This window comes from Anomaloglossus baeobatrachus, chromosome 4 (assembly GCF_048569485.1).
Source record: "Anomaloglossus baeobatrachus isolate aAnoBae1 chromosome 4, aAnoBae1.hap1, whole genome shotgun sequence".
In the NCBI taxonomy this organism is placed as follows: domain Eukaryota; kingdom Metazoa; phylum Chordata; class Amphibia; order Anura; family Aromobatidae; genus Anomaloglossus; species Anomaloglossus baeobatrachus.
Genome location: NC_134356.1, coordinates 171,864,249 through 171,883,182, shown reverse-complemented (window position 1 = coordinate 171,883,182; position 18,934 = coordinate 171,864,249).

Genomic DNA, 18,934 nt, shown 5'->3' with positions numbered 1-18,934 from the left:
CCCGATCTCCGGGGCGGCTCTGCACGGCTGTTATAAAAACTCTGGCGGCTTTTACTATTTTGAAAAAGCCGGCCGCCCATTAATCAATCTCGTATTCCCTGCTTTACCCGCCCACCGGCGCCTGTGATTGGTTGCAGTCACACACGCCCACCACGCTGAGAGACAGCTGTGTCACTGCACCCAATCACAGCAGCCGGTGGGCGTGTCTATACTGTGCAGTAAAATAAATAAATAAATAATTAAAAAAACCGACCTGCGGTCCCCCCCCCCATTTTAATACCAGCCAGATAAAGCCATACGGCTGAAGGCTGGTATTCTCAGGATGGGGAGCTCCACGTTATAGGGAGCCCCCCAGCCTAACAATATCAGTCAGCAGCCGCCCAGAATTGCCGCATACATTATGTGCGACAGTTCTGGGACTGTACCCGGCTCTTCCCGATTTGCCCTGGTGCGTTGGCAAATTGGGGTAATAAGGAGTTATTGGCAGTCCATAGCTGCCAATAAGTCCTAGATTAATCATGTCAGGCGTCTCCCCGAGATTCCTTCCATGATTAATCTGTAAGTGACAGTTAAAAAACACACACACACCCGAAAAAATAATTTATTAGAAATAAAAAACACTAACAAAGTCCCTCATCACCAATTTATTAACCCCGACAAAGCCCTCCATGTCCGGCGTAATCCACGGACCTCCAGCGTCGCATCCAGCTCTGCTGCATGCAGGTGACAGGAGCAGCAGAATACACCACCGCTCCTGTCACCTCCACGCAGCAACTGGGGTGAGTAGCGCGATCAGCTGAGCTGTCACTGAGGTTACCCGCGGCCACCGCTGGATCCGCTCGGGGAGACGCCTGACATGATTAATCTAGGACTTATTGGCAGCTATGGGCTGCCAATAACTCCTTATTACCCCGATTTGCCAACGCACCAGGGCAAATCGGGAAGAGCCGGGTACAGTCCCAGAACTGTCGCATATAATGTATGCGGCAATTCTGGGCGGCTGCTGACTGATATTGTTAGGCTCGGGGGCTCCCCATAACGTGGAGCTCCCCATCCTGAGAATACCAGCCTTCAGCCGTATGGCTTTATCTGGCTGGTATTAAAATGGGGGGGGACCGCACGCCGTTTTTTTTAATTATTTATTTATTTCTATACTCCATAGTGACACGCCCACCGGCTGCTGGGATTGGGTGCAGTGGGACACCTGTCACTCAGCGTGGGGGCGTGTCTCACTGCAACCAATCATAGGCGCCGGTGGGGGGAGAAAGCAGGGAATACGAGATTGTTTAATGAGCGGCTGGCTTTTTCAAATTAGAAAAAGCCGCCGAAGCAGTGTGAATGCCGTGCAGCGCCAGTGATCGGGGATCGGTGAGTATGAGAGAGGGGGGGACACTTCAGTCACTCGGGGGATTAGCGGTCACCGGTGAATCCTTCACAGGTGACCGCTAATCAGTACACGGCACACAGACAGAGCCGCGGCATGACAATGAAGTCGGGTGAAGTTCACCCGAGTTCATTCTCATCCTGCTACTCTGTCTTCCGACATGTAGTAACGACATTTTGCATCACACACGTACATTTCACACGGACAACACACACGCATGTCAGTTATTTCACTCACGCACACACAGACATTCCACACGCACATACAGCTAGCATACGGGATACACACGCAGGCCACACATACCATAAAAACGGACCTAAAAAACGGAAAACGAACCCGAAAAACGTCCCGTTTTACACGTGCGTGGTTTTCAAGGACGTGTGTTTTAGGCCTAACAGCAATTACTTGCAAAGTCAATATTGGCTTAGAAAATGAACTTTAACCCCCAAGACACATTTCAACAGCATTGCATTCCTGCCTTAAAAGGAGCAGCTAACATTGTTTTAGTGATCGTTCCATTAACACAGGTGTGGGTGTTGATGAGGATAGGGCTGGCGATCAATCAGACATGATTAAGTAAGAATGACACCACTGGACACTTTAAAAAGAGGCTGGTGCTTGGTATCATTGTTTCTCTTCAGTTAACCATGGTTATCTCTAAAGAAACACGTGCAGCCATCATTGCTCTGCACAAAAATGGCCTAACAGGGAAGAGTATCGCAGCTACAAAGATTGCACCTCAGTCAACAATCTATCGCATCATCAAGAACTTCAAGGAGAGAGCTTCCATTGTTGCCAAAAAGGCTCCAGGGCGCCCAAGAAGGACCAGCAAACGCCAGGACCGTATCTTAAAACTGTTTCAGCTGCGGGAATGGACTACCAGCAGTGCCAAGCTAGCTCAGCAATGGCAGCAGGCTGGTGTGAGTGCTTCTGCATGCACTGTGAGGCGGAGACTCTTTGAGCAAGGCCTGGTTTCAAGGAGGGCAGCAAAGAAGCCACTTCTCTCCAGAAAAAACATCAGGGACCGACTGATATTCTTCAAAAGGTACAGGGAGTGGACTGCTGAGGACTGGGGTAAAGTCTTTTTTTCAGATGAATCCCCTTTTCGATTGTTTGGGACATCTGGAAAACCGCTTATTAGGAGAAGAAGAGGTGAGCGCTACCACCAGTCTTGTCTCATGCCAACTGTTAAGCATCCTGAAACGATTCATGTGTGGGGTTGCTTTTCAGCCAAGGGAATCGGCTCACTCACAGTCTTGCCTAAAAACACAGCCATGAATAAAGAATGGTACCAGAATGTCCTCCAAGAGCAACTTCTCCCAACTGTCCAAGAGCAGTTTGGCGTCCAACAATGCCTTTTCCAGCATGATGGAGCACCTTGCCATAAAGCAAATATTATCACTAAATGGCTCATGGAACAAAACATAGAGATTTTGGGTCCATGGCCTGGAAACTCCCCAGATCTTAATCCCATTGAGAACTTGTGGGCAATCATGAAGAGACAGGTGAACAAACCAAAACCAACAAATTCTGGCAAAATGCAAGCATTGCTTATGCAATAATGGACAGCTATCAGTCAGGATTTGGTCCAGAAGTTGATTGAGAGCATGCCAGGGAGAATTGCAGAGGTCCTGAAGAAGAAGGGTCAACACTGCAAATATTGACTTGCTGCATTAAATCATTCTGTCAATATAACCTTTTGGTACTCATGATTGCAATTATATTTCCGTATGTGATGTAAACATCAGACAAACACAATTAAAAACCAGAGGGCAACAGATCATGTGAAAAAATAATTTTGGTGTCATTCTCTGGCCATGCCTGTACACTGACCTATACACTGCATGTAGCCCTGAAAAAGGTTTTGTGTTATTAAGATGCCTTAAACACTCTCCCTTGCAGCTGCTCGCTCTTTTTCTATGCTGATACAAAGCTGGCTTTGGCTGGCTGCAATGTGTGCAAAATGGCAGTGGAAGGGCTTTTATAGACGCTGCGATGCTGCGTAGCCAGCCAATCACAGTAATGCCATAACCAAGATGACTGCAGCATTACTGTAATTGGTTAAGAAGCCTAGCATGTTTTGTGGCTGTAAATCAGGAGCCAATCCTGCTGGGCGGGACATACGTATTTCGTGAGGCGAGTACACAAAACTCGCAATATAATGAGTAACCGAATACTGTACTATCCGTGCGAGTAGTGAACAGTAATGATTATGTAGAGCTTATGTGACGCCCTGGACTAGCCAGGTAGTCACAGACATAACTCCATACACAACCCCCCTCCCTAGACAGTTACACCAGTCAAACAAAAACCCTTGTTGCCTCCCTCCAGGGTCTGATGTCCACACCAGGTGGGGCGGAGCCAGGTGGTTGGCCCCACCCACCGAGGAGTTCACAGGCCTGGAGGCGGGAAAAGTGTCAGATTCATTTTGGAGGTGAAAGTGTGAGGAGTAGAAACTGCAAGTGTCTGGGTCGGAGCCCAGGCACTGACAGCAAGGTTGGCAGATGGTGGTGGCCGTCTGCAGGAGTTATTGAATCTCTGCAGAGCCGTAGGACCAGGGTCGGGCGTTGGCCCGCCGGTACCAAACCGGGGAGCGGAGTGAAGCGAAGCACACAGGCAGGGCCATCGGACCCCGACCAGGCTTGGAGCCGCCGAGAACAGTCAAATCCGAGTGTGACAGGAACCCCAGGGGTTTCCCAACAACCAAGACCCGACAGAAGGCAACAGTCCACACCGAGAGGATATACAGCCACCGCCATAGGCTAGAGATCTAAGGGCCAGCGACTGCGGGCAAAACGAGCTCCTACGGCACCACAGGAGTCAGAACATTCTAACAGGTGCAGGGAAAGACAGCCACCATCAGCCGTCCGGGGAGAGCACAACAACACTGCAGCTGGCTGCGGGACCCGTCCATCCAGCCGCTTGGTTTACCAGAGACTCTGTCATTGACTGTCTGAGTGAGTACACCAGTGCCATCCGGCACTGCGGCGCGCTGTCCCTGCAACCCTGAACCCCAGCCATCCAGCCTCCCCGTATCACCACCAGGCCCTGGGATCACCAACCCCAACCCACAGAGAGGACAACATCCTAGCTGCTCCCTACCATCCTTCCCGGGATCCCCGTCACCAGCAGCGGTGGTGCTAATAATCACCACGACCCGTGGGTGGCGTCATGAACTATCTCCCTAAGCAAACCACCCCCTTTTCACTCGTGGACGAGGAGCGCTGCTCGAGTCCCCGGGTCCGGCCCACCGCTCGAGCCACCGAGCAGCAGCAGAAGCCCCGGACCCGAGCGTGGCGAGCGCGTCCCCTCCGCCCGCGACATTTACACGTCTCAGGCCCTTGGGATACTCGTTTCCGGTCCGGTGGATAACGGGGTTCACTGTCACAGGTGGCCGTTCCCGGTTCCGTGACCTGGAAGGCGCTCGGTAACAGGGTTATTTTCTATGTTACTTGCAACGCCACTGGCGGGTTGCGGTGATAAGGTGTCCTGCCGCTGCTGTGGTTTTAGGGACAGATGGTATAGCAGCAAGTGTATTCGTGCCCTCCGCCAGTAGGGGCTTAAGTCCCATGTAGGTGTGCTGCACCTTGTGGTGCGCCAGTAACAGACATGACACAGTTCTTGCAGATTCACCAGTATTTACTCACTGGATGTTGCAAGTACAGTTTGGTATGGCTGGTCAACCGACTGCTGACGTGAGACCCAGTTGAGCCCTCCGTGCACATGCAGAGCTGATGGTCCCCTTGCCTGAAGCTGTTGGTGACCTGTGGCGCTCCGTCCTTTGTTTTTCCGGGCCCAGTATGACAGGCCTCGCGGTCCCTTGCGGGGTAAGCTACTTCTTGGTTCCCTCTCCCGGGTCCTATATATGAGGCTGTGTCCCTGAGCCTATGGGTGGTGTGGTACCCTGGAAGTCACCATACATGGCTGGATCAGCAGACCACCTGGAGCTGTCGTCTACTCTGGGGTCCAGTACCCTGTTGTGCATAGTACCTGGGATCTTCTGTCTACCCTCAGGCTACTACCTTCTAGTTGCCCTTTTGAGTCTCCTCACAATCCTTACAATATTCTCACTGTCTCCTTTCAACTGTCACCCCGTCAACCATCGTTTTTCCTCTGCCTACTCTGCCTAGCAGCCCCTGTCGCTTCCCACTAGCCACGCCCCTTCCCCAAGCTAACAGCTAAGGGATTGGGTCTCACATCTGCCCACTGTTAACCCTCTACATGCTGCGCCCAGTTCTCAGGGAATGTGCCCCTACCTGTGTGTGAGGTGGGGGTTGTCGGCAGAGGGCGTTCCAGAAAGCCTTTTGATCCTGCAGACCACTGGGGTAGCATACCCCAGTGTGCTGCATTTACACTTGCTCATCACTAATATTCGCCTCTTGATCCCAAATGAATATGATCGATTCCCTGAACTTTTAATCCTTTCCAGGAGTCTGGATGCTTGCTGCGGAAGTGTCTTGCCAATGGGTTCAATTTTTTTATTGTCTCATGATCATCAGATTTGATATGCAGATTTGATCTCCCAAATGTACTCTTGCACCCGTAGTCTCAATTCTCTTGAGGTCATACCCACATAGGACAATCCACAGGGGCACATCGCATCGTAAATCACCGCTTCCATCTTGCAGTTAATATGATGGATAATATCATATTCACGATCTCTTGAGGAATTCCAGAGGGTTTTTGTTTTCAGAATAAAAGGACAGATGGAACACTCACACATATCCAAGATCCCCACTTTGGACTTGTGGATTGAAAAAGATATTTAGATTTTAATGACTCCGTACTAAATACTCTCTTAAAGTTTTGTTCTGTCCAGCTATTATAGTTGAAATTTCCGAAATATATCTTTTAATATCTTGATCTTGGTGCAAAATGGACCAGTATTTCTTAAACACCTTTATCATATTATTCCATCTTCCTTGATAATTTTTAATGAGATTGATGGGTTCCTGTTCCGATGATCTTTTCTTAGAAATAAGTAGATCCCTCCTATTACTATTTTTAGCACGATTGTATCCCTTCTGGATGTAATCATGTTTGTATACGCTTTGTACAAACCTTTTCCGAAGGCCTTCTGCTTCTTTTTCAAATTCCTCATTTTGATCACATATGTGACGTGCCCTCATGAACTGCACCGAAGGTATTGATCGTATAGCATGCGCCGGACGTGCAGATGTCGCATGTGAATACGCATTCATGTTTGTATCTTTACCGAAAACTGTTGCATGTATGACTCCATCTGGATCCACAAATATCTTTAACCCCTTCACGACCGGCCGATTTTTCGCTTTCCGTTTTTATTTCGCCATTCTTCTTCTGAGAGACGTAACTTTTTTATTTTTCATTCATGTCATATGGTCATATGATATGGTCATGTGAGGGCTCAATTTTTGCGGAACGAGCTGTACTTTTAAATGAAATCATAAGTTTTCGCATATAGTGTACTGGAAAACAGCAAAAAAACTCCAAATGCAGAAAAATTGCAAAAAAAAGTGCGATAGCACTATGGTTTGTGAGATATTTTATTCACTGTGTTCACTATATGGTAAAACAGATGTGTGGGTGTGATGCGTCAGGTCAGTGTGAGTTCATAGACACCAAAAATGTATAGGTTTACTTTTATATAAAAGGTTAAAAAAAAATCGAAAGTTTGTCCGAAAAAAGTGGTGCACGTTTTACGCCATATTCCGTGATCCGTAGCGTTCTCATTTTTCGGGATCTATGACTCAGTGATGGCTTCGTTTTTGCGTCTCGATATGATGTTTTTAACTGTACCATTTTTGCGTAGATGCTACGTTTTCATCGCCTGTTATTGCATTTTGCGCAAAAGTTGTGGCGACAAAAAACTTAATTTTGGCATTTGGAATTATTTTGCCTCTACATCGTTTACTGATTAGATTAATTGATTTTATATTTTGATAGATTGAGCGTTTCTGAATGCGGATATACCAAATGTGTGTATATTTTTTAATTTTTTTAACCCTTTAATTTTTAATGGGGCGAAAGGGGGGTGATTTCAACTTTTAGGTTTTTGTTTTTTTTTAATTTTTTAAAACTTTTTTTTAAATTTTTTTTTTATTTTACTAGTCCCCCTAGGGGGCTATAGCGATCAGCAATCCAATCGCTCTGCCCTATCTGCTGATCACAGCTACACAGCTGTAAACAGGAGATACGCTCTCTTTCTGCTTCAATCGGCTCCGGGCCGAGTGAAACTGAAAGCAATTCATGTGTACTACAGGAGTCATCACATGACCCTGTGCTACCATGACAACCACCGGAAGTTACATGATCACATCACGTGACGTCCGGTATCGGGCGGTAAGTAAAAGTTTACCGCGATCGCGATTATAATGGCGCTAAGGGGTTAAACGGCATGGGCAGATAATGATCCTAGCAAGCACACATCTCAGCTGTGAAAATCAGCTGAGATGTGCACCGATCGCGGCATACTGCCGGCAGCAGACCGCGGGCAGTAACATTATGACCGCTAGGACGTAATATTACTGCCCGCGGTCGCCAAAAAATCAATACTTTTTTGTTCAATCCTTTAAGTCAAATGTGTATTGTTGTTAGTCATATTCAATCTTGTAAAAAAATCATACAATGCAGCTCTTGAACCATAGCAAATGAACAGGATATCATCAATAAATCTCATCCATGGTCCAATAACACCTCCCATAGGTACCTCATTAAATGAAATACAATTTCTTTCTCATAAGACCAAAAATAATTTATTGCATGATGGTGTGAAAGCCGCCCCCATTGACACGCCTCTCTTTTGCAAAAAGATTTGATTTTAAAACAGGAAGAGATTGTAAGTGTAAATCTCATTAATTCCTTCAATAGCTCCAAAAATTCCTTGCTAAGCCCACGCATAGAAAGATTGCATTTGGCTGCAGAGAGTCCATCTTCATGATTGATGGAAGTATATAAATACTCGACGTCACATGTTACAATGAACACGTCTGGTTCCAAAATCACATTTTCCAGTCATTGTAAAACTTCCGTCGAGTCTCTTATATAAGATGCTGATTCAAGAACATACTGGTTCTATAAGGGCCCCTTTACCAGACACTATCAGTCTTCCTGGAGGATTCACCACATCCTTATGTATCTTTGGCAAAAAATGTATCGTTACCTTAGTAGGACTCAATACCTTCAAACCTTCCTATATCCTCTTGGGATAATTCTATCTTGATTTCATTGATCCAAAATATGGAATAATTCCTCCTTAAATATTTTTCTTGGATCATTTTGTCAATTTCTCATAACACGTAACATCATTCAGTTAACGATATGCCTCTTTCTCATATTTTGGGGCAGGCCACAAAACTATATTACCCCTTTTATCAGAGGGTTTAAAAACCACTCCCTCCATCTTTGATAGTTCTTTCAGAGCTCTCCTCTGATCACCAGTTAGATTATACAAGATGCCGAGCCAGAAGATTTATGATAAGTCCTCACATACCATCATAGTGAAACTTTCTACCAGAGAGCTAGATGATAACAATGGGAATGTTTTTCCTTTTCTTTTTATAAACTACGGGAACTTACCTATAATATTACTAGTTTGTTCAAGAAGAAGTTCCTCTAGTATTTAAAAAGCTTCCAATTCCTCTTCTGTTGAGAATGGAGAAAGAGTTACTGCAACATAGCCAGAGAATATGACTGGCGTCGCTCTGGGCATGAACTTCCAGAGCGGCGCCAGTCATATTCTCTGGCTAAGTTGCAGTAAGTGCCTGTCTCCTGCTTATAGTGACTGATCTTGGTACTTGACCCGGACTGACCCCTGACTTGCCTTTGTCTACTCCCCTCTGACTTCTCCATTCTTATCTGGCTCCTGACCCTAGCCTTATCCTCTGAATACTCTTCTGCCTGCCCCTTGTGTTTATACTTACTCTCCTAGTACTCGCCCTTTGGCTTGTCTGATGACCTCTCTCCTATCTACTCCCTGTGTCTCTTCGTGCTCTCTCGGTTCTGACTCCGGCCTGCCTGACTTACCTCTATCTCTAGGTAACCCAAGTGCGACCTAGTGTACTGCCTGATTACTGCATCTCTCACTCCTCTGAGAGGAACATTATATTGCAACTGGCCATACATTTTTTCCACCTATGGATCCTCTGACCACGCTCTGCAATCAGGTGGCAAACCTGACCCAGATGGTTCAGGATCTGGCAGTGGAGAATCAAAAGTTGGTCTCCTCCCAGACACACTTACAGGGACAGGTTTCGTTGGTATTAGGAATCTTTTGGAGCCCCTCACTTCAGGCTGTTGCAGGGTCTTCTGAACCCACTGATATATTCTCTAACTTTCCTCTGATAGTCCTTCCAAATAAGTTATCTGGAGAGAAGGATCAGTTTAGGATGTTTCAGAAAAGTTGCAAATTGTTGTTAACCCTGCGACCCCGGTCTTCTGGCAGTGAGTCCCAAAGTGTGGGAATTGTGTGGGAATTGTTATGTCCCTGCTTAGGGGGGTCCCCAGACTTGGGCATTTTCGTTGCCCCCTTTAGCCCCAAAATGGTCATCCGTCGACCTTTTTTTGAGGCTTTAGGCCTCATTTATGACAAACCTTACGGAGCCCAGGAGGCCAAGATCATGAGCTTGACCCAGAGTGACAGCACAGCCAAACAATATTACTCGAGTTACGTCAGTGGTCTTCCGAGGTCTTTTGGAATGACGCTGCTCTCCTCTGTCTATTCCTAAGAGGCCTGTCGGAGCCCTTAAAAGATGCTTTGGCTCTCCATGCTCCTCTTAGTTCCCTTGAAAAGGCCATGACTCAGGCCATCCGCATGGACCGTAGAATCCGGGAAATACATGTAGTCCAACTGGAGATGCCCATCACCCCTCCCAAGATCAGCCACCAACCCAACCCGGAGCCTATGGAAGTCAGTGGTGCCAGCTTGGGAGATAAGAAAAGAAGACAATGTTGTGACTTCGGACTCTGTTGTTACTGCGGTCACACAGGACACTAGATTAAGGACTGTCAGGCACGCCCTCCTACAGGAAAGCCAAAGGGAAACGCTTAAGTCTGGATGATTGTCGAGGTGGTCACCCGGACTTCCAGGTACCTATTTTCTCCTCCAATAAGTTTTTGTTGAGTGTGGAACTGCTTTTCAAGAACCATTGCATGTCTACACTTGTTTCCGTTGACTATGGGTCTGTAGTTAATTTTATTGAAGCTGGAATGGTTTGCAGTTTAGAGTTAGGGACAGTTAGGTTGTAAATACCCATCTAAATAATCGCAATTGACAAGACTCCGCTATTCCAAAATTCGGTTCAATTAGTTTAAGGGGAGTTCACATTCAAGGTGGGATAGCTCCATACTGAAGTTATATCTGTTTTGTGCTGAATAATTTGTCTGTGGAGCTGGTTTTGGGATTACCTTGGTTGCAATGGCATGATTCTGTAATTGACTGGTGTAAAAAAAGATATTGCTAAATGGGGTCCCAAATGTTGTAAGACTTGTCTTAAATTTGTTCAAGTGTTCTCTGCTAGTCTAAAGGAACTTACGGAATACCTGAAGGACTTCAGAGACATGTTCTCGGAAAAGCAGGCAGAGATATTACCTCCTCACTGCCACAATGACAGTGGAATTAATCTTATTCCTGGTGCTAAATTGCCCAAAGCCCATTTGTACAATTTGTCTGGTGCAGAGCAGACGCCACGAAGGAGTACATAAGCGATTCTTTACACAAGGGAGATATACGTCCTTCTTCCTCCCATGTGGCCATGAGGTTTTTCTTTGTTAGTAAAAAGGATGGTGGACTCCGTCCCTGCCTTGACTTCTGAGAATTAAATAAAATTACTGTGAAAAATAATTATCTTCTTTCACTTATCCACAACCTGTATAATCAGCTTTCTGGGGCCTAATGTTTTTTAAGCTGAATCTCAGGGGGGCCTACTGTGACGCCCTGGACTATCAGGTCGTCACAGTGTATTGTGCAATCTGTCCTTCTGTGCAATATCCACCTCCTCCTTGGTTATGGGTCCCCAACTACATGGTGTTGCCTACATCAGCTAATCAAAGTCCTAGGTACACTCTGCACCACACCCACCAGACACACCAGTGGACAGCCTGAGTGGAATAGGGTCGCCCACTTGGGGGGTTGGTTGGTGAGGTCAGGGGTGTCAGAGGGTTGTTGTGAGTTGGAGAGTGAAGAGTGAAGTGTAGGAAGTGAATGAGAGAGGAGTTCAGGAGCCGGGCTCCTTGGAAGCAACTAGGTGGCAGACTGTGGTCTGGGCCTAGTAGGAGCTGGACCCCCGGTCACATGGGGATCGTGACAAGGGGCACAGAACTATCGAGGAGGACAGCTGGTGGCCTTGTACCATCACCGGGCTGGGATCAGGGCACGATGGAGTACGTGGACCATAGGTCAGGGGATAGCTTCAGGGAACCTGACAATTTACCGATGAGAACGGAGCCTTCAAGATCTGCTCTCCACCCGCTCCAAAATTGGGGTACTAGCGCAACGAGGGGGATAGGACTTTCCACTAAAACGGTCCAGAAAATCCCAAGCGTGAACGCTGAGAGCAAGCTCCTACGGTTAGCCACACTGGGGAGCGGGACCCGACTAGTTTTATGCTACCGGGACCAACCAAGAAGTGAACTAAAGAAAAAAGTTCAGCTCACCGAGTTGCTGTTCACCGCTGTTTAAGTGGACCCAGCGCAGGGAGAGCTTGGCAGCCAAATACACGATATAGGAAGAAATCCAACGCAGTCCTCAAGGTGTAGATTAAAATTCATCAACATTTATTTGTGAAATCCAATAAAAAACAAAATTGTGCAAAGCGGTCAGCAGGAAATACAGGGGATATAGGTAATCAGGACCCCATAGAACAAAAACGGTCCAGAAAATCCCAAGCGTGGACGCTGAGAGCAAGCTCCTACGGTTAGCCACACTGGGGAGCGGGACCCGACTAGTTTTATGCTACCGGGACCAACCAAGAAGTGAACTAAGTGCCAGGAGGAAGGTCACAGATCACCAGGCAGCACCATCGGGGACAGGACCCAAACTAGCTCCCCTCAGTGGCAGGGGTGTCCAGAACTTTGGTTTATCCAGTTGTCGGTGTCAGTTTTATGGACTGAGTGAGTATGACTGTGTCGCGGGCGGGGAGGAGGGTGTCAGCACACCGCGCTCACCCCTTCTGCTCGGGTCCGGCAGCTGCTCCTGGTGGCTCGAGCCGTGGGCCGGATCCCGGGGTGTCTCGAGCGACACTCCTCGCCCGTGAGTGAAAAGGGGGTGTTTGTTGGGGTTATAGTTCGTGACGCCACCCACGGTTGTGGTGATTGCACCACCGCTGCTTTGGATGGGGATCCCGGGGATGGTGATGGGAGCAGCCAGGTGTTATGTTGCCCCTCCGTGGGTAGGGGTTGGTGATCCCGGGGCCCAGTGGGGGTGCAGGGGCGCAGGGGCAGCACTGTGCCTTGCGGCACTGAGGTACTCACTCAGCCAGTAAACACGACACAGTTCTCGGTAAACAAACGGCTGGTTGGACGGGTTTACTTCCTGCCTCCAGAGTTGTGAGCTCCTCGATGGGCGGAGCCAACCGCCTGGCCCACCCCCTGGTGTGCATCATCAACCTCTGGAGGAAGGCAACAAGGATTTATAGGTTAGCTGGTGTACCTGCAGGGAATGTGGGGTGCGTGTGTGTTGTTATCTGTGTCCCCTGGCTTGCCCAGGGCGACACATTCCCCCTTAGCAAAACGCAGACCGTCCTCGGGCTGCCCGTCCAACACCGGTTTTATTTTCCTTTTTGTTTTTCTGAAAAGGTAAACGGTATAACATTATCAACGATAAATAATATACATTTTTAATCAAAAACTCTTCCCAAAACGGGAGGCACATTTACTTTAACGTTTCAACGGTGTACGGTCACGGTTTCCGCTCTCTCCCACCCAAGCAACCTGGCCCTGATGCTGCCCCTAAAACCCAGGCAGCACCCCTTGACCCACAGTCCAGCACAAGTCACCCGAGCGGGATCTGTCCTTCCCCTCCAGAGGGTGGCCACCGGTTCCTGTGGTGGCTGGGCCCTAGCCTGCTCTGCTCAGGGCCCTCCCTCCAACCTGCCTCTCCGGAGGCGGCATTGCGGAAACGGTAACGGTACCCAACATATTTACAAGCCACTAACGTTTGTGGTTGCCCTGCAGAGTTCACGGGCTTGTCCATGGATAGTTCCCATGCATTTTTAAACGGTCCCCACGGGGACAACGGTGCCGGCTCCTGCCGGTTGCTAATCACTGCAGACAATCAGGTAAACTTCGGTAAATCATTTTTCATTTGCAGAATTTTCAAAACTTTCAACTTTTTCAAACACATAACTCAGTGGTGGTCCCAACGGGGGACGGTGCAACGGGCATCCGCTGCCCTACTCCGGTCCTGCTGCTGCTTCATCCGAGGGAGGGGGTGCAGAGCTCACCTTGCTCCCCGGGCTGCCCTTCAGCTTTACGTCCAGGGCAAACCACCCCCTCTCTCCGCAGTGCCGAGTGTAACGCACCATGTCCCCTGGTATAAGGTTGCGGCCAGGATGCTCTTCGGGCAGGTGAGCATGCACATCCCGCCGGGCTACAAACACCTCGGCCTCCAGGCCCGGTTCGTATATGAACCCGTAGCCCCGGCGGATATCAAAGCGCCGCACCTGCCTCTCGTAGAACGGGCCCCGGACACGGAAGGTCGCTTGCCGCAGGTTCTCCTTTTCCCGGATGGCTCGGGCTACCAGCTCGGCTTTTCTTCGCTCCCTCTCCGCGATTTCCAGGCCCAGCTTGGTCGGCTCCCTGTCCCAGTATGGCTCCGGCGCACGGGTTGAGCCCCGCGGGACATCCAGTACGTTACCCACTGTCAGAAAGGTGGGCGGCGTATCCCGCGGTGTCATGGCCTTGGGCGCTGCCTTGCAGCAACAACCCGGCGCCACCTCAGCCGAGGTGTGGGGGATGGGCACAGGGGCTTCCCGCAGTTGGGCCTTCAGCTCGGAGCGGGTCATCGGCTCCGGCTCGGGAAGCTGCTCGGGGACTGTCTCTGGCACTATCTTCGGGGCCTTCCATGGCAATGCCTCCGGTTTGCTTCGGGCTCCGGCTACAGGTCGGTCCGCTGGGGCGGACGGGCTGGGTATCGCTACCGGTTGCGGTGGTAGCGGGCCTAGTGGCGGGGTCACAGCCTCCGTGACGGGTGGCGAAGGAGGCAACGGGGGGAGAGGGCTTGGACCGGGTCCCTCAGCCGCATCGACCGGTCCCTCCGGGACATAGGGGCGTGGGTCACTCACCCTCCCTTCCTCCGCTTCCTCCTCGCGTCTCCGCACGGCTGCCACAACGTCCGCCATGTCGGTCTCCCACTCCTCCATGAGGAGCTGCATCTTGACCTGCAGCCTTAGGTGGAGCTGCGCGGTCCGGATCTCCACCCACGCTGCGGTTCCCGGTGCGGGGGCCACGGTGTTTCGGGACGGCATCCACATGGTATCTCCACTGTTTGTTTCCAGGAACGGTATATTTGCAAGGTCCTGGCGTCCTTGCTTTTATAGCGGCGACTACATGCGGCCGACCGCCATCGCGTCCCCCTTAGCTCTTTCCGGCCCCTCCTCTCTCGGGGCGGGGTTTTGGCCTTCGCGCCTCTACTGCTCGAGAAGACGCTCGAGCGGGAACTTTTCGCGCCAAAGATGGCGGCTTCTGAAATTTTTCTGCCGGATACCTCCGGCGGTAACAAGGCGCACCTCTACCTGACGGCAGAGCGGTAAGATCCTGTTCGTGACGCCAAGTTGTCGCGGGCGGGGAGGAGGGTGTCAGCACACCGCGCTCACCCCTTCTGCTCGGGTCCGGCAGCTGCTCCTGGTGGCTCGAGCCGTGGGCCGGATCCCGGGGTGTCTCGAGCGACACTCCTCGCCCGTGAGTGAAAAGGGGGTGTTTGTTGGGGTTATAGTTCGTGACGCCACCCACGGTTGTGGTGATTGCACCACCGCTGCTTTGGATGGGGATCCCGGGGATGGTGATGGGAGCAGCCAGGTGTTATGTTGCCCCTCCGTGGGTAGGGGTTGGTGATCCCGGGGCCCAGTGGGGGTGCAGGGGCGCAGGGGCAGCACTGTGCCTTGCGGCACTGAGGTACTCACTCAGCCAGTAAACACGACACAGTTCTCGGTAAACAAACGGCTGGTTGGACGGGTCCCTCGGACGGTTCACGGTGCTGCGGTTCCCTGCAGTTAGCGGTGACGGTCTCTTCCCTGCACCTTTGAAATGTCTGTTTGGTAGCGGTGGATTCCCACCGGTTACCCGCTCCCCGACTGCAATCTGTGCCGGAGGAGCTCCACACTTTGCCCGCAGGCGCTGGCCCTGGGGAAACTGGTGCCTTGGCGGTGGCGGTGTCTCCCCGTCAATGGTCGGGCTGTTGCCGTCAATCGGGACTTTGTTGTTGGGAGATCTACGTCCCCTTCACTAACGGATTTAGCAATTTACAGCGACTCCAAGCCTTGCTGGGATCCGAAAGCCCCTGCTCTGGTGCGGACTGCCCTTTGTATACTGCTCCAGGCCCTGGATACACACAGCCTCCGCGGCCCTTCCAGCAACCTCCAGACAGTCCCACTGCAGATCTTCACCACCGTCTGCTGACCTTGCTGTTCTAGCCCTACACACAGCTGGGCTCTCAGGCTTTGCACACTCTCTGCGCTGTTCCCACTTCTTGCTTTCCTCCTTTTCCACTTTTCTTTCCTTCACTTTCACTTCTGGTTGTTTACTCTAGCCCCTGCCTGGGCTACTCCTCACTCCTTCCACTTCCTCCTCCCTGACTAGACTGCACTCAAGCTCGTCCCTGAGCTATCTGCTGTTCACTCTTTCATGTCCCTCACTGGACTCAACTGCCTGTTTACTTCCTGCCTCCAGAGTTGTGAGCTCCTCGATGGGCGGAGCCAACCGCCTGGCCCACCCCCTGGTGTGCATCATCAACCTCTGGAGGAAGGCAACAAGGATTTATAGGTTAGCTGGTGTACCTGCAGGGAATGTGGGGTGCGTGTGTGTTGTTATCTGTGTCCCCTGGCTTGCCCAGGGCGACACAACTGCGCAACACGTCACCAGCGGTCACACTGTCCACACATTGCACTGTCCCGGTACAGTGGCACGGCGCATGCGCGGGACCACGGGTGCACTGGGCGGGTCCTGAGGTATGAAATGGAGCGTTGGGGGACAGCGTAAATTGGCAGGAGGGACAGTAACGGACACCAGACAGCCCACCCCCATGGATAATTTAGAAGATTTGCATACCAAAAGGTACAACTTTATAAAGTATTTAATTTGATCTAAAAGGGACACAAAAACTATAGGAACCTTGCTAGAATGCAGCCCAGGAGCTGCAGAAGAGGAAACTTGTAGGTTTAGAGCAAAATTTCTGTTGACAAGTTCCCTTTAAAAAAAAAAAAAATTGCTGTCACAGCCTGTAGTTCTGCCTGAAGCCAAATACCATAATTTAAAGCATCCTGGTGGTGGCTTCATATCTTACAGAACTTAGATAGTGCCTTGCTGCAACTAACACACAGTTTGAGTGTTACCAAATTTTTATTAATACTCGGTGTCAGTGGCTCTACTTCTGCCTAAAGCAGAATACCTTCATAGTGTGAAGCCCCGCTAGTATGTGTCGGTGCAGTACCTTCAGGGACTCCACGTGGATGGAACAGTCTGGTCACAGGTAGGGAACCTTCTTTTAGGATTGTCGTGACGCCACTCTCAGTATTGCGGTCAGCGGGGACCGCCACTGCAGATTAAGGGATGCCTGGGGCTGATGGTGGGTGCAGTCAGTATATTAGCCCCCTGAGAGTGAGGCAAGCCCCAGGCCCCGGTGTATGTGTGTGGGACCACAGGTCGCAGAATGACTCAAACACAGTCCAAGAAGTCTTTCAACGTGTTTACTCACTGTTTGGAGGTCACGGTGAGATGCCCGGGCGACACTGTGATAACCAGGTTGAACCAGGAATTCCAGGAGGCCGTTCTGAGGGTAGCTGTCCACTCGCCTTCCTTGCACTCTTTCTGTTTTAGGAGGATCCTTTGCTTGAAGCGTGGTAGGACCCCTCCAGGGAAGCTGTTACCACCCTGCTCCCCTCTCTTCTGGCTCGTCTGCCGGCAGCGTGGCCTTGGTGGGATGGCTTCTGGCCCTGTCCCCTTATGGGCCTGGTGATTGCTGCTTGGCTCAAGCTCTGTGTAGTCGTGGTGAGGGCATGAAGTTCCCCCCCACCTGTAGGTTAAGCAGCTCTGGATGATCTGCTGCCTGTACTGGGGACCTAGTTCCCCTTGTGTGCTCGGATACCGGGATCTCCGTACTCAGCCACCCTTCTCTCTGGATGATTTTCAGGCCGACCCACGGTACTCCTTTCTCCCCCGCTTTCAGCTACTGCACTCCTCAGGACCTGTCTGACACGAGAGCTCCTCTGCTCCCTTCCACACACTTCAACTTCTTCCTCCAGACTCTCCTCTTCCTCTCTCTCTCTGCCCTGCTTCCTAGCAACCAGCCCCTGAACACACCCCCAGCTGGGAATTGAAAGTTAACCCCTTCTGGCTACCCAAGGGTCCCCTCTGGTAATGTGGGAGGCCTGGTCACTATATGTTTGTGTGTGCACCTCATCCTGGCCTTTGGAGATTACCTGGAAGCATTGCTCCCGCATGGGTGCAATACTCTGTGGTGCCTGACCAGATCAGGGGCGCCACATTCCCCCTTAGTTATCATCTGTCTGAGAAAATCCCCTAAACACGCCCACATGAGGTATGGTGATTTTTTTCGATGAGGCCTATTGGCTATATGCCCCTGTGCAATATTCTGCCCTTTATTGTTGATGTTCATGGGGGTGGAAGGCTATGCATGGTATGGCATATATACGTCGATTGGACCGCATCCCCATGGAGAGGGGGCGGTCCTCTTATCTCCATACTGGGCTTCGGAGTGGGTGGGAATACGTGGTGTAGCCTTGACGCCCACTGCCGATGACGTGTTCATTTACAATGGGAGTACCTCCCCTACTATCTATGCATGTGGGAGCTGCTCCGTGTGGTGTAATGATTGACATCGGGGACCGGAAGTGATGCGGGAATCTCCCGATCATGTGATCACGGCCCACAGGAAGTCCCTCCCCCCTGAGAAGGGCGCACACGAGATGTGCGTCCCCGGCCGGATGTGCATCATCATCCGAGGAGAGAGGAAGTCCCGCCCTGTTACTGGCGCACACGGGATGTGCGTCCCCGGCCGGAAGTGGACTCGCATCCGAGCAGAGAGGAAGTTCCTCCCCTCTGATGCTGGTGCATACTGGATGTGCGTCCCGGGCCTGATGTGAATGTAACACCTGTTCTGTGAGGAGGTCCCCCTCCCCCATGATGCCGGCGCACATGCGATGTGCCTCCCTGGCAGGATGTAAGTAAACATATGATTGGAGGGGATGTGGGGAGGACTCCTGATTCTGCACCTGTTGCAGTTATACACCCGGTTAGGGGTGTGTTTTGCACAGGTTTAATCCATACCCATATGAGGATATCCACTTGATTTTGATTAATTAAGCATCAGGTGGAATGTAGCTTCTGATTGGAGCAATG